The 16,794-nt window shown below is 40.5% G+C and overlaps 1 protein-coding gene across 2 annotated transcripts in view; it reads left to right on the top strand.

Annotated features, from left to right (window-relative positions):
- RARB (retinoic acid receptor beta) overlaps positions 1 to 16,794 on the top strand; it is a 712,218-nt gene that overhangs the window by 10,585 nt on the left and 684,839 nt on the right. The window contains exon 1 of one of the 2 annotated variants that reach the window (XM_078072445.1): positions 4,668 to 4,725. The exons of the other annotated variant lie outside the window; for it this stretch is intronic. The gene's annotated coding sequence lies outside the window, so the exon portion shown is untranslated. Of the gene's footprint in view, positions 1 to 4,667; positions 4,726 to 16,794 lie in introns of those variants that run through there. 2 annotated transcript variants of the gene reach the window in all.

A 16,794-nucleotide genomic window follows, 5' to 3' on the forward strand; every position in this document is an offset into this window, starting at 1 on the left:
TAAGTAAAGTGCATGTTTGAGTAAAAAAGTATTGAATCTGATAAAAAAATACTTAATTTAGGAATTGTCATTGACAAAGATATTAAAATACTCCAGTAGAGTAACATGGGGAACTTTTCAGTTGCTGCTTCTGGATATGACAGTATGACTTAATGTTCTACTTATTTTAACCTATCTGGGAAAGAAAGGGAAAATAATTAATGCAACAATATTGTTTCTGGACTGTTTGACTTTACATAAGTGTTTAAATGCCACTTTTTCTTGGTTTATACTTTTCAAGTTTGCACAAGCAAAAGGAATCCAGAAAGGGTGTGATGAATTATCGACTGAATTTTAAAGAGCATGAAGGAACAGTTTGGATAATTCAAGCACAGATCTCAATCTGGACAAATTGCATTTATCTTTAGTGTTAACCTTAAAAAGAAAAGCTGGTTATTTTACCAGTAAAAAATAGATTTATTTGGGAATAACAGAGAATTGCAATTTGGGACATGCAAGCTATGGCAAAACCATAAACAAGTCCAAGAAAAGGGAGAGGAACTTTATTTTATAGAGAAGAAGGAGGCAGTTGGGAGGGGTTGTTTTGAATGAAAGTCCTTTGGAGAAAAGCAGCAGTTCAGCGTGATGAGAGTTTCACACTGGCTGAGTCACAGGGTAGTGGATTTCTTGTAGGAGATGCAATGTACATCTTTACCTTTTGGGGCCCATAACTGATGATTCTTTCTGTTGAGATTCTTCTGTTAGGACCTGCAATTGACAATCCTTCCTGTCATTGATCTTGCATGTATGGCTCCCCCTTCTAGCCTTTTGACTCCACCTCAGGAGGTTTCCCTTTATTAATTTTCACAAGAGATAGGGAGAATACCCTTTAAAAAACTGACTTCAAAGGAGAATTTATTTTACAATGTATCAAAGTGCCTGAAGAGGCACTGGAGAAAATACATTCTACAGATTGAGTTTGAGGCTCCACCTGGATGGGAGCAGGGGGTGATAGGATTGTGGAATAGTTGAGAGCACAGCTCCATCAGTCACACTGAGTGGACTTTGAATTACGGCTCTACCACTCACCAGATGTGTGGCCCTGGGCAAGGGGTATTTCTCTTCTCTGATGCTCAGTTTCCTCACCTGCAAAATGGGATCATTATCACCTAACCCTGAGACGGTTGTGAAGATTAAATGGACACATGCATGTAAAGCCCTGGGTTTTTTACGACATGATTCTAGATGGGGGCACCCAGCATTTCATCATCGACCATCCATTCTCATGCTATAGATTTAAAAATGACAGAACATACAACTGCCTAGATTGGAACAGTGCTTATCTGTCCCTTATTAAATGAAGTGGTAAAGTTGTAAAGGAATGGAATAGTTAGAATTGGGTTCATCGCGTCCTGGCCCCTTGCTGCCTTATTTGAGGTGGATGGAGGGTTTTCTGTTTCCCAGAAGTTCCCTGTGCTGTGGTTTCATAGCAAAGCATTTGGATTTGGTGCCTAAGGACCTGGATCCAGGAACTGCTTTTACGATTTTCCAGCCAAGCCATATGAATATGGGCAATATACACATGTTCTCTGAGCTTTAGAGTCCCTTTGTATGAAAGAGAAACCCAAGTTTCCTAACTCACAATGAGTTTCAAAGGATTGCTTGAGGGATATATGTAAATACTTTTTATAGATTTGGAATCTAAATGGTTCGTATTTGCTACTATTCCTACTAGGCCACTTTCTTTGATCTGGCATGAGTAAGAGGGAAGGAAAATGTGACGATGACACCCAGCACAGCCACTACTGAATCATTAATAAGTATTTATGGAGCATCTATTCTCTTTCAGCTATACTAGGTGTAGGGGATAAAAACAAAACAAACAAACAAATGCAAACCAATTACACAGTGCCTTTCGGAAGTCATGTTCTAGCTAGGAAGATAAACATCATAATACACACTGATTCAGATTCTTGCCAAGTATTTTGGAGAGCAGTAGGGCGGTAGTGTGGGGGAGGAAATCCAGGAAGACACTCTAAATGAAATATCATTATAATATTTTTTGGCTGGAGATAGGTATCTAGGAGATATTCTTTTTTTTTTTTTAAGATTTATGTATTTATTTTAGAGAGAGAGAGCAGTGGGGAGGGGCAGAGGGAGAGGGAGAGAGCGAGAGAGGGAGAGATAGTCTTAAGCAGACTCTGTACTGATTACAGAGCCCAATGCAGGGCTGGATCTCATGACCCTGAGATCATGACCTGAGCCGAAACCAAGAGTCCCGACGCTTAACTGACTATGGCACCCAGGCACCCTCAAAGAGATGTCCTAAAAGATAAAAACAACCAAACTAAACCAAATGTTTCCCTATTTGCTTTCTCAAACTTGAGACACCGTATATTTAACAGAATGAATCCATGGACATAGTCCCAGTTTTTCCACCTAAGGTCATATTTCTAAAAATATTATGTAAGATTTAAAAATACAATTAGAGGGGCCCCTGGGTGGCTCAGTTGGTTGAGTGTCTGCCTTCGGCAAAGGTCATGATCTCAGGGTCCTGGGATTGAGCCCCGAGTCGGGCTCCCTGCTCAGCAGGGAGTCTCCTTCTGCCTTTCCCCCTGCCCCTGCTTGTGATCTTGCTCTCTCAAATTAGGAAAAAAAAGTAATTTACCTGCCATAGCCCTAATGATAACATCAACATAGATTGTACATAAAAATGTATACACAAACCCTGTTCTTCAGTCTTAGCACATGGCCAAATGCTTGTAATTGGTCAGAATTGCTGCTTAGATGAGGGCTACTGTAACCTTGGTAAGCTACAATAATGAATCAGAAAGTCCGTATTTAATGTAGGATATTCCAGAAAGTGTGTTATAATTTTGATGCCTGTAAAGTACTGTATAGGATTTTAGTAAGGTGAAGCTCAGAACTCTATAGAGTTCAAAGAAAAAAAAATCAAACCAAATTTATAGTAACCCCTTACATCAAAACTGGAGGCTATGCTCATATTTTAGAGGAGTAGAAAAATTAGACCAACGGGAGGCAAGTTAATTATGTAACTCTAATCCTAATAGTCTTTTTTAATATAGCAAATAACAATACAGTAGTTTACTGTTAATGAAATCCTTAGCAAACATTTTGTAGTTATAAATAGGAGTTTTATACTGATTAAATGATAATGGTTGTACAGCAGGGTTAGAAAGTATAGAAATTCTAGAAATTGTTATTTTGAGCTTATTAATGCATATATTTGGGAATTTTATATCTATTGTCCGTTATATTATTATGTGGAGCTAATACATAAAATTATATATGAAAGGTCCTATTAAAATATGGCACTTTTGGAGTTTTAATAATCAGAAGACAGCAAATATATTCCAGGACCCTTGTTTTTAATTGATGCAGTCTGTCTTCATGCTCCAAAGGCCTAATGATGCATTAACAATTGTCCGTTTTTGTTGGTTCGATTTTCTATTGAGCAACATTCCTGAGAGTAATAGAATGAAGTAGGGAGGGACCAGATTGAGGACTGCCCAAGACTGGCTACAGTTATGGAAATAAGCAAATGATGGGAAATAATTCAGGTTGTTTTCATTTTTAGTTCTTATCAGAGATTCATTGTATTTAGATATAAAGGGTGGAAACCATCCCATTATAAATTCAAAGCTATAGTTAGATCAGCATATTAAAAAGTACTTTAGAATGAAATTATTTTATCATTTTGAGTTCTTTATTTTCCTTATAGAATAATAAATGCCAATTGGGCTGCAAATTACAGAGGATTATCTTCTCTCCTTTTAAGAGTTAGTAATATGAATATTATTTTGTGGGGGCATTTGATTTGGGGATTGAGGGAGTGACCTTATTAGCACCAGACTCCCTTGGCCAATAATCTCATGACTATGAGATATATATTAAATCCTCTTCTATTTATATTCTTTGGCAGGCCATTATTCATTGTTACTGTGGAAATTTTGTTAAGTAATAGTTCTCTTGAGAAATCATGGGTGCTTTTTCGAGGTCACGATTTCCTATGAGCTGAAAGAGTAGGCCATCCATCCTCTCTTCAGTTAAGAATCCACCCTGTACCCATTTTCTTTAACACGTGCTTTATTTGTAAGGTTTCTGACATTCCTTTCTTCCGAGAACTTAAGAGTGATATATCACACTCTTTATTTTGTGAAGTAAAATTGATTAGAGGAAACAATAAACATAACTCTTTAAGCATGAAACTCAATATATTTTGAATACCGGGCTGGCCTGCCTCAGCAGCCCATGCGGCCGTTCTCCAGAGAATGCTGGGCTGTGCCAGAGGCCTCCCAGTAAACAGTCCTCACAGGATTTCTTCTTATGGTGGAAAGAATTTCACCCTTGACCTTTACTATTATTGTTTTGCTCTGACATGACAAAAATCCATCACTTCTAGATATTGATACCCGTTCATTGCTGTCAAGTTATTGCCAGAAGGGGAAAACCAGCTAATTTGGGGTGTGTGGGGTGTATGTGTGTGTGTGTGTGTGTGTGTGTGTGTGTGTGTTCAACATCTATCTAGAGGTTTTAATGGTAGCCATTTTTTAAAAATTGGATTAATTGAGCAATGCTGTGGAGTAGAGGATCACATACTATATTTTACTGAATTTCAAGGGTCACATGAAGGCAGCTCCTGTTTCTAAATCTGTGACACTTCAAACAATCTGTTCCCAGACAGAAGTCGACCTGAATGGATGAGGGGACAACAGAAGGCGGCAGGTAAAGCATGTATTTTAAAAGATAGGGAGACTTCATTTCAGATCTTATCTTTAGTCCTTCTAAGCTGTGGGACCCAGACAAGTTGCTTCACTGTTCTGAATTTGTTTGTTCACCTATAAAAGAGATGCAGTGACACCTACCTGTGAGAATATGTTGAATTTACGTAGGCAAAGTACCTGGCACTTTATATGCTCATTATACTGAGTTCCATCCGCTCATTTCCTTCGTGGGCACATGTAGATTTGAATCCGATATATACCTCCTGACTGCTCATCCAACAGCAAGGTGGTAGATCACATCAGCATGAAAATTAAGTAAGTGTTTTATTTCTCTAAGTAGGGTCCTCACATAAGCAGCATCACCCGGGAGCTTGTCAGAAATGGACACCCTCTGGCCCCACCACAGACCAGCTGAATCAGAACCTGCAAGCCCCCCCGGGGGATCGCGTGCGCGGCAAAGTTTGAGAAGCACTGATGTCGACCATGACATTTCTCTCCTGGCAAAGTCGAACTGTTGTGCTATTTGCTGTTCATTTTTTTCCCCACCATTCACCTGTTGTTTTGGTGATGTTTGGGGGGGAGAGGTATTCTCTCGGCACTGGTCCCTTGGGGCACATCTGTGTGCGCACCTCCATACACGTCAGTGGAACGTCCCTCAGCAGAGGGCCTGGCACAAGTAGAAGCTCAATAAATGTTTATTGAGTGAAATAAAACAGCCCACAGTCAGACAGGCAGACTCTCCCATCTGTTCTGCAGACGCACAGCAGCCCTAGAAGGGCCTGGAGAGAGATGAATGTGCTTGAGGTCTTTGCCAGGAGGCATTACCCATACCCAATGGGGAGGAGGGGTTTGCTCACTGCTGTTCTTGCCAGGAGATCTGCTGAGGTTCTGAAAGCCTGTCAAATGTGTGCAGCCAGAACAAAGGACAGGGTGCTTCCTTTCTTTTTTATTTCCCTGGCCTGGCAAACCTCATGCCACAATGCTTTGGGAGCAGTTATCTTTGGTGCTAGTCTTTTTTGCTCACGAGGGACAAAGGAGTAGGTACAGGGGCCGTGCACCATGGTCGTATTTTCCTTACCCCGTGACTAACTGGCCTAGGTCTCAAAATGTCTCTGTTGATTTCACACCGTGAAGCTGCTGGTTGACAGGTGGGCATGGGGTATGGTGGCTGTAGGGGAAGCTGGGAAGCTGATGTTACCCAGTGAAAGGTGGAATGGCTGGAGAAGAGCTTGCTGTCTGGGGCACTGTGAGACACAGGAAGCTGTGGCCTCTTCAGAGTTTGGCAAATGAATTATACTACCATGGTCTTGGGCAAATCAAACATGGCACCTTCCTGGTCTATCAAATTGCAATAAGTATATTGAGACCAGGTTTTGTTGACCTAAACCCAGAGTATATTTCCATGGAGTTCACTCTGAAGTCCCTGGACCTGTGAGATCTGGAACCTGCTTCCTCAGTGGTTAGTGCTCTACCACTCCTCTGTTCCTGCTCCCAAGGCCAGTCTTGGCAAAACTGTCAGGCAGGAGGCTTCTTTTTGGAGCCATCTCACCTCATTTTCTGACTCTGCTCAGTTTTAGAAACCTGGTGAACTCAGAATGACAAACGTCCTCCTCTTCAGCAAACTCCTCCTCCATCCTCGCTGCAAAATCTCTCTCCCTGTTCTTCTGTCCATCAAACTCCCATTTACCCAGTGCAGCCAATCCCAGTGTGGAGTTAGGAGGAAAACAATGAGATTAACATATACTCAAGAGTAAAATCTCCCCTAATCCTTTTAAGGACATCTTTCTTTTTTAACCTGGATGGAATCTTTATTCATGGGAATTTGCAATGATCTGAGTGACATTTAAAGAAGTGTATAGCAGATTTTTAGGTAAAGGAGACATTGATCAGTACCATCTTTTGGCTAATAGCACCTACAAACAGACAAATGCCCCTATTTCAGTTGCTTAATAAAATCAACTTTATGGAAGAAGTGTAATGGCAGCATACCTGGACTGAGGAGGTAAGAGGATTGCTCCATGCACTCCTTCAGGGACCCAGGATGACAGAGGCTCTGCCATCTTCCATGCCTGCTTTGCTAGGTTGCCCTGGGGTATTGGCATCCATTTGGCAGTTGGGGCAAGAGAGAAGATCATGCAATGGGGCGGGGGGGGGGGCACAATTCATGGGGTACAACAGCAGGAGGTGTGCATGACTTCTGCTCATTTTCCATTGTCAAAAATTGAATCACGTGGCCATGCTCATCTGCGAACGAGGCTGGGAAATGCAGCCTCGCTGGGTGCCAGATTTGGTGATCATCCATTCATCCTTGCGGCTGTATGTGTAGGAAGTGCTCTGTTCCTTTTTTTCCTTTCTCCTGCAACTCCTCAGAGAGGTTTGACATTCCCTCCCCCTCTTGAGAGGCAATTCTCTGCAGCAGAAAGCCCCCCTCCACCCACCTGAAGAACAAAAATAGAATCTTGGCATGCCACATTTTGATGGTTGCCAGCAGTTAATCCAGACTCAATTTCCTGTATTTCACAAGGATGTTGTGAGAATTAATAAATTATTTTAAGTGATTATCATCCCTTTGATCATTGTCTTTGTCCTGTGCTATTACGGTTTATACGATGCAGGCACAGACTTATACAATACCTCAGTTAGAGGCAGAGTGCTTTTTTATTATCCTACCTACCACAGGAGGAAGCAGAGATGCACATAGGTCAAAAGACATTTTTTAAAAAAATTTTTTAAAGACTTATTTATTTATTTTAGGGGCAGCTGGGTGTCTCAGTTGGTTAAGCAACTGACTCTTGATTTGGGCTCAGGTAGTGATCTTGGGGTTGTTAGATCAAGCCCCACATGGGGCTCAGAGTCTATTTTTCCCTCTCCTTCTACTCCTCCCCTGCTCACTTGCTCTCTCTCTTTCAAATTTATTTATTTATTTATTTATTTGTTTGTTTGTTTGTTTATTTATTTATTTAAGAGAGAGTGCAGGGAGGGTGTGCAGAAGAAGAGAGGGTCTTAGAAGGAGAGAGAGTCTTAAGTAGACTCTGTGCTGACCGTGGAGCCCAACTCGGAGTTCGATCCCACAACCCTGAGATCGCAGCCTGAGCTAAAACCAAGAGTCCTGAGGCTTAACCGACTACACCACCCAGGTACCCCTAAAAGACATATTCTGTCCAATGCAATAAGGTTTCTCTTGCATGAAACACCCTTTCCATTATAATTTTTAAAAAGCTAGAATTTTATGGAAAGAAAAGATAAGACAAAAATGATTGTATGTCTTTTTTTAATTTGTGTGGTGGCTCTGGAATCTGCCTGCTGGATGGCTTTGGGCAAGTTAATTAGCTACTCTGTGTCTCAAATTCCCTAATCTGTAAAATGGAACAAATCACCTCTTGGGTTGTTTTGTGGAGTAAATAAGGTAATGGATGTTAAGTGTTTAAGATAATATCTTGAACATAACATGTGCTTTGTAAATACTAGCTATTACTATTTTTTAAAAGATCTGTTTATTCGTGAGAGAAAGAGAGTGAGCATGCATGAGTACTATATATGTATATATATATATATATATATATATATATTTTTTTTTTTTTTTTTTAATTCCAGGAGAATTGGTATCTAGTGCAGGGAATCCAAAGAAGAAATTATAGGGTATGTGGCCTTGTGTTCCTGGCAAAAGTGAAGTGGAGGTAGAAAATGTGACAGCAACAATACCTATTTGCAGAAGGGAACATGCTGCTTTTTAGTAAGCTATTCAGATAGGAAGCAAACCTTCGGATGAGCCACAGCCAATAAATGCTGCCTCTCTTGGGAGGTACAGAAACTTTTGCAAAGAGCACAGATTTCTAGGGCTGCCTATGGGCACTGACAGTGTCCAGATTTCCTTAGTGGGCTGTGGTGACTTCTTCCCCTGAGTGGTTGCATCCCTGGGGAGACCAGAAGACCTTCTGTTCCTTGAGTCAGTGTACATGCTCCTTCACAGTCAGCAATGGAGTTTTCTGTTCTTGGTGCTGAAGGTAAGCTGTTTTAGCCATTCCGACCAATGAATCTATGCAGCTGTGAGAAAACAAACTTTCTTCTTCTAGGGTTGAAATTTTAAAAAAAGTAAAAAAATAAAAGGAAGAGAAGGGCATAGAATCCAGGGTTAGGGGATATTAAGCAGTTGTATTTATATATAAGATTCAGATTTAATAACCTCTTAACAGTCCCTCTGTCAGTGCTTCTCCAACTTTATTGTGCAAACAAATCACTAGGAGATCTTGGTAAAATATGGATCCTGACTCAGCTGATCTGCGGTGGGGCCTGAGATTCTGCATTTCTAATAAGCTCCCATTTGATTTGGATGCTGCTGGTCCAGGACCACACTTTGAATAGCAGAATGCTACATTGCTTTGTTGTTGGGGTTTTGTTTTGTTTGGTGAACAGGGTATGGAATAAAAGTAGCTGTTTCTCCCAGAATGGAGAAGCTGGGACCCTTTAGAACAGTGGTTCACTAAGTGTGAACCCAGTAAGTCACCATGTACATCACTGGGGAACATGTTAGGAAGGCAAAATGTTGGGCCCCTCCCCAGATTTTCTCAATCAGATGGCCAAAGGATGGGCCCCAGCTGTCTGTTTCCAAGCCCTGGGGGTGATTCTGACATAAAGTTTGAGAACAATTGCAGGAGAGCAGCTGACCCTGGCTTTGAAAGGTCTGGTGATCGTATCAGCAATCCTATAGAATGGCTCTAGGCTCCTAGATCTTGTCTCCTGGTCTCTTTCTGCTCAGTTTCAAATTGGATTCCTTGGGTTATTACATCCGAGTCATTAAATTCTTCAAAGTCTTAGCTTTTTATATGAATCCTTCCATCCTTGTTCTGCATTCTTTATGTGGGGACCACACAAAAGCAAATGTGCCTCCAAAATAAAGCCTGGGACATTATTTCAGAGTGTAGTGATTTCCAAGTGGCTGTGAATCTTTAAGTCTCTGCTGAGAACTCCCTTTGGTTGTGGTATTGGGACCAATTGTCCAGGTTGGCTTGAAACTGAGAAGTTTCCCACAGCGTAGGACTGTCAGTATTTACACCAGGTCCCAGGTGATGGGTCACCCTAGTTGTAGGCTATTGTTGTTCCAGCTTTAAAGTTGGAATCATCTGGAGATTCTGTTAAAATGCAAGGTCTGCTGATTCAGTTCTTCTAGGTTGGAGCTGGACAGTCTGCATTTCCAGCAAGCCCCCAGGTGACATCCTGCTGCTGATCTGTGGACCACACTTGGGCACCAGGGCAGTATGTCAACCTTGGGATCCAGAGCTGGCCTACATGCAGATAAATCGGGGTATCCCATAGCCACTTATACCAAAGATGGGCTCCTAGGCCCTGACAAAGTCAAAGAAAATTTTGGAGCCATCTACAAAGCTTTAAGATTGTGGGTTTTGCCTACAAAAATATGGTATCTACATCTCTACCTTTTTGGGCTGTGGTTCTTTAACCCATCAAATCCAATACCCTTTATAAAAAATTGTTCTTTAAAGGGCAGATGACTGCTGTTGGCCCATGAATAGAACATTGTCAAGCTTGCTGTTTTCTCAGTTTGTGTTTGGGTACTACTTACTAATTTTCCTAGTTTGGGCTAAGCATCTGCACATGACCTGGGTATATCTGTCATTTTTGGTCTTGTCTCTGCCTCACAAATGGTTCATCTGCCCTTCAGTTTTTACAGCTGTGGTCGACCACAGGGTCTTTTGCTATTTGCAGGGTTTCTGCTTTTCAGCATAATGAGTTTTGCTTTATCCATATCCCGCTTTACTAATTGCAACACAGCAGCACATTCTATATCCCATCTGTTTCCATGATTGATTGTCTTTTACTTCAGAGTGTCCTAGAGAGTTATTAAGAAAAAACCAGGCTTCAGTGTGACCTTTAAGATCATCATAAATTGTGTTTGTATCCAAGTATACTAGTCTACACATTATGACCACCCAAAGCATAAGAGATAATTTATTTGCTGTTGACTATGTGATTTCTCCTTACTATTCACTCTGGACAGGCACACACTGAGCCTTTTTGCCTTGTTATGTCTTCTTTCTGCTTATATCCCCCCATAATTAGTGTTCTTATCTGCACACTTAATCTTTTCATTGATGGAGACAGAGAGGTGGTGCCTATGGCAGACCTTAGTAATGGCTCTTAAGCTGCTGGTCATGAGTTTCTGGTAATGTATAATGTTGTTTTGATGTATAGTTAATTCTCATTATTCATGGTAGTTATGGTCTATAAAAACACCTCAAATCCTGAATTAGTGAATACTGAACAGTTGCCCCTAGGAGAAATACAGGATTAGGTTCTTGGTCTTGTGGTCACAACATTTTCATCGGCTAATTAAGTGCATAACCTTGTGTTACATGTGCTTCTGTTTATTTTTTATTTATTTATTTATTTATTTTAAAGATTTTATTTATTTATTTGACAGAGAGAGACAGCGAGAGAGGGAACACAAGCAGGGGGAGTGGGAGAGGGAGAAGCAGGCTTCCCGCTGAGCAGGGAGCCCGATGCAGGGCTCGATCCCAGGACCTTGGGATCATGACCTGAGCCGAAGGCAGATGCTTAACGACTGAGCCACCCAGGCGCCCCACGTGTGCTTCTGTTTAAAGACAGCTTCTTAAATATATATTGTTGATTAATTAACATTGAACTCATGGCCAACAGCACTGTAACTCATGCCTGAACAAGGCTCATCTAATATGTGTATTTTCTCTGTGAGATACTTCGCACCCTTTTTGTACTTACGACCACTAGACTGCACAGAGCACTGGGCTTGGGAGCCATTTTGGACAGCAAAATCAACCAAAAGCACACAGAATGTGAAAATCATGGCACTAAAAAGACCATGAAAAGGATATTTGTTTATTGTACGGGAGGGGAAACAGGAAGGCAGAGTGTTGCCTGTGTGACCTCACCTGATGTGTGCATACGGAGGCTTGAATTTTGGCCATATTCACAAATGACCTTGAAAGTGCCACAAGTATTGATTTGGGGGTTACAATTACAAATAAATTTTAGCAAGGAGGCAAATTCACAAATATGGACTCTATGAATAATGAAGATTGACGTGCATTGTCATATAACCATACTCTTCATAGCTGTCTCTGTTTAGTCTATGAAAAGGCAAGAATTCATTGATTCTACTTTTCCTTAGAGGGGTAAAGGCATTTGCCTTCAACTCTTGAGCAACTGCTGGAAGCGTGTTGGTAGAGGCCTGCCTTTCATGTAAGTAAACATACGTCATGACCTTGGTGGTGCCTTAGCATCTACAGCATGTCTATACAGTATATACGGTGCCGTCATTTATGAGCAAACATGGCATCAGGCTTTTTTCAGGTACCATGCATAAGGCACTGAGGCCAGTGCATGGATCCTTGTGGTTCAAGGAGGTTGCAATGTCCATGAAAAAGGAGGCTCAAATACAACATGGTCAACACTAAGAGCTTAATGGATAGTATAGACAAAAGGTGTTAGAGAATTTCAAAACCACCAAGGATTGGCTAGTTTTTTTCTTCTGTTAGAGCATAGTTCCACATCTGTCTTTTTACCATAGTGTCCCAAAGCCTAGCATATAGTAGGGGATCAAAATTATTTATTGAATGATCATGGAAGTGTTTGAGCTGGTGTCTTAGGGCCTTACATAGATCAGTTTCCCAAACTCTGCTTGATAAATTTCCATGGGATATTTATCAAGTAGAATTACATTTCACAAATCAATTGATTATACTTAGCACTTGTAGACTTTTAGCAGTCTAGGACATAGGACTCACCTGGGGGAGATTATTACAAGGCAGATTCTGATCAATAGGTTAGGGGTGAGGCTGGAAATTCTGTATTTAGTTTGCCTCCCCTCAAACATTTTATTATAATAAAAATTCAAATATATAGGAAAGGCTAAAGGAATTTTACAGTGAATATCTATATATCCACCATGCATATGTTACAGTGAACATTTTACTTTCTTTGCTTTTTCACATACCTAGCTATCCATACCTTTACTCATTCATTTTCTCATTCATTAATCTGTCTTTTTAAATGCATTTCAAAGTAAATTGAAGACATTAGTACATTTATCCCTAAATACTTCAGCCTGCATAACTTTAGCTAGAGTTCTCTTTATGTTTCTGGACAAGACTTTTTAATTGGTTTGGGTAGCAATTTCTTTATGAATAAAATTATAGGGTGGAGCTAACCTTTCAGGTGAAATTTCTGTGGTTTTGTGAGGACTTAATGCCTGGCTTAGTTAGAGGGCTTAGAATGTGGGACAAGTTAAGAATAGCCCTACGTGTTGAACCTTGGTCCAGGAGTGTTTTATTGGAACACAGCCATACTCATGCATTTGTAGTAGTTTCTCACTGTGCTTTCATGCTGCTATGGTGGAGGTGAGTAGTTGTGAGAGAGACCATATGGTTTTTAAAGGCCAAAATGTTTACTATCTGGACATTTGAATACATTTGCTGATCCCTGTTGTAAAGAAATCAAAATTATTATGCAGACTGGGAGGGATCTGGAAATTAGAAGAATGATAACTAAAAAAAAAAAAAAAATTGGCAGAGTTGGCAGAGGAGAAGGAGATAACCTAAGTTCTAGAGAATTCAGATGTAAATGCACCTCTAAATAAGATTCCTCTCTAAGGTCTGTTTTTTTCCCCCCGCTATTTTTTCTTTAATTGAGAAAGGGAGAAACAATAGTGATTCAAGGTGCATCAGTCAAGTTATGCTAATGTGGGCTGTAACAAATGGACCCCAAATCCCTGTGGCTTTCAACAGCAACTCTGCTTGCCCTCTATAGGTCACCTTTGGTTCTGCTCCATGTTGTCCTCTCTGGACTCAGGTGACAGAGCCTCCACCGTCTGGGCCAGTCTTGTGATAGTGGAGAAAGAGAGAGACAAGACATTAACTGACTCTTAAAGCTTCTGCTTAGAAATGACACATATCACTTTTGCTTACATTTCTTGGCCAAAGTAAGTCATGTGGGCAGGCCTGGGTTCAACAGGATGGGGCTCTCTAACTCTGCTCCAGAGAGAGGAAGCACATGAATATGAACAATAGTGCACTCTTCCTTACAGGGTAACACAGTCAAGAGATTTTTGTCATTGTTTAAAGAGCTTGGCTTCACTGTGCTTGGAGGCAGAGGGAAGAAACACAGAGAGGAGTGTTTTCTGAATGATAAAGATCCCCTGCTGTTACTTATGGTAGGGGCAGATTTTCAGCTGGGTTTTGTGAGGTTCTGGGTATGTGGGTTAGACCTGGGAGTCCATACTAGCCCAAGTTAATGATCTAACACATAGGAATCATGGGGGGAGATTGTTACAATGCAGATTCTGACCTGTAGGTTAGGAATGAGGCTGGAAATACTGCATTTCTTACAAGTTCCTGGGTGATGCTGATGCTACCAGTCTGTGGACTATACTTTGAGTAGTGACAATGATTTTCATCACCAGATCTTCTAAAACCAAACGGGGAAACAGGTATTCATTAACAAACCATCTGGATCAAACAGGTGAAATAATGAATCTGAAGGGAATAAAGGTACCCAATCGGGAATGTTGAACATTTTTGGCCATTGTTCAGAGCATCTCCAAGGCAGAGAAGAACCAGGTATCAAGAGAGCAGGATGACCTTTCGAATGCTGATGAGGGGATCACTTGGAGTCATGACTGGTGGTAGGGGACTGGGTAGACCAAGAGGTGTGGCCAGAGAAGAGTGAGTTATAGATTTTGAGCCAGAGCAGTACTACCCAGTGACTTTGGCCATCACCATTCTATCAACAGCCTCTTCGTAATGGAATGTAAGTCAGAGGAAACATCAATATTTTTTAGTCATAGATGGGACTTCAGAAACTAGCAATAAATGTTTTCTGAGCACTCAAACATGAATAGCGGTTTTGTCAGAATTCATATCTTTAGATAGTGGCAGAAGATTCAGTACAGTTAATAAAAACCATTCAGCAATTTCATCGCTATGAAGTATGTTTCATTTGAGTTTTGATTGTCGTAAATATCTTGCTAGTTAAATTGGAAGCAAGACTATAACTTTGAGATTTGATGTTGGAAGAGAATATTTTGAGGTGAAATTGTTCTCCAGAACTTCAGTATTGTTCCTTCAGAGGAACATCTGTAGTTATTAAGAACAATTGATTTTATTGTTTATTGATTCTTCTTTTTAATAACATTGACAGAAGTGTTTTGGCCATGATTAGCAAGATAAAGCCCATGCATATACTTCAAATAAGTCTTGGCTTTTGTATGAATCGCTGTTGTATTTAGGTTTTGTGTCCCACACATCCTGCATTGAATTCAGACTGCCACCTGCTTGCTAGGATCCCATGGGCAAATGTTTAAACTCTCTGAGCTTTATTTCTTTATTTGTAAATTATGGGTGATATCTTATTGTGTTAATGATGGGCTAACAGTAATATATTTATTTTTATTTTTTTTAAAGATTTTATTCATTTATTTGAGAGAGAGAGAGTATGAGCAGGGGGAGGGGCAGAGGGACAAGCAGACTCCCCGCTGAGCTAGGAGCCCCATCATACGGGGCTCGATCCCAGGACCCTGAGATCATGACCTGAGCCGAAAGGCAGATGCTTAACCAACTGAGCCACCCAGGTGCTCCAAGGCTAACAGTAATATATTTAAAGGATTTTACACAGAGTAGGCCCTCAATGAATGCCAGCTGTAGTTTTATATTTGTGGTACAAATTTGAAATTACTCTTATTTCAACATTTAGAGTGAACTGTGTATATGGCTATGGTAAAAAAAAAATAGGCAAGAGCAAATATTGGACAGGATATGGAAAAACTGGAACCCTCATACTTTGCTGGTGGGATTTTAATATAGTACAGCCACTTTGGAAAACAGTCTGGCATTTTAAAAAAATGTTAAACATAGATTTACCATATGACCCAGAAATTCTACTTCTAGGAATCTACCCAAGTGAAATGAAAATATGTTTATAAAAGGCTTGTGTGCCAATGTTCATAGCAGCATTATTCTTAATAGACAAAACAAAACAACTGTCCATCAACTGGTGAATGGATAAACAAATCGTAATAGATCTATACAATGAACACTGTTTGGCAATAAAAGGGAATGAAGTACTGCTCTATGCTACACCATGGATGAACCTCAAAAACAATATGCTAAATGCAAGAAGCTAGACACAAAAGATCACATACTGTATGATTCCATTTATATAGCATTCCCATAAAAGGCAAATCTGTAGAGACAGCGAGTAGATTGGGAGTTGACTGGCTCTGGCAGGGGTGCCAGTGGGTAACTGCACATGGGCTCGAGGTTGCTCTTTGGAAATGGTCTAAAATTAGACAGTGAGGATAAGTGCGCAGCTCTGTACATTTACCAAAAATCATTGCATTGAACGCTGAATTCCATAGCATGTAAATTATAACTCACTGGTGCTGTTTTTTAAATAAAGCGTGAACTGTGTTCATTTTTTAAGATTTTGATTATTTCTGGGTAGATTCTCATTGTTGTAAGATGAGGCCGATCAGTGAAACACTTTTACACTCTCTGACATGAGGTGGATTCTGGAGCTATTGTGAATGCTTCAGCTTTCTCAACTCAGTAGGGAACGCTTTGGCTTTTCAGGACAGCAAGCTGAACCTCCTGGAACTAATAGCCTGCAGGCACCAGCTGAGGATAGTAACATCTGAAAACAATAGAAAGTCCAGTCAGTAAATGCAAATCAATAACCCTGGCTGATGATTCAATGTAAGTAAAAAGAGATTTTTAAGATGGAGTTTCTTGGCTCTAGCCATTAAACTTCTCATTCACCAGTTCTTCATTAAATGCCTGTCTTAACCAGGGCAATTGAGCCTAAGATATCAGACATTTTTGAGTTATGGAGATCACCTGCTTCATTTTTGGCCTTGGGCACAAGATAAAAGGAACTGAATTGAATATTCCCCCAGAAAATGATGTAAGGAGAGGTAATTGACAGCACCTGGAAGATACCATCTTGGAACAACGGCCATAGATGTGGTTATGGAAGCACAAGCACATTCGAGAAGACACTCCAAGTCCCACTGTGTTCAAATGCT

The sequence above is a fragment of the Halichoerus grypus genome, chromosome 1 (assembly GCF_964656455.1).
Source record: "Halichoerus grypus chromosome 1, mHalGry1.hap1.1, whole genome shotgun sequence".
Taxonomy (NCBI): domain Eukaryota; kingdom Metazoa; phylum Chordata; class Mammalia; order Carnivora; family Phocidae; genus Halichoerus; species Halichoerus grypus.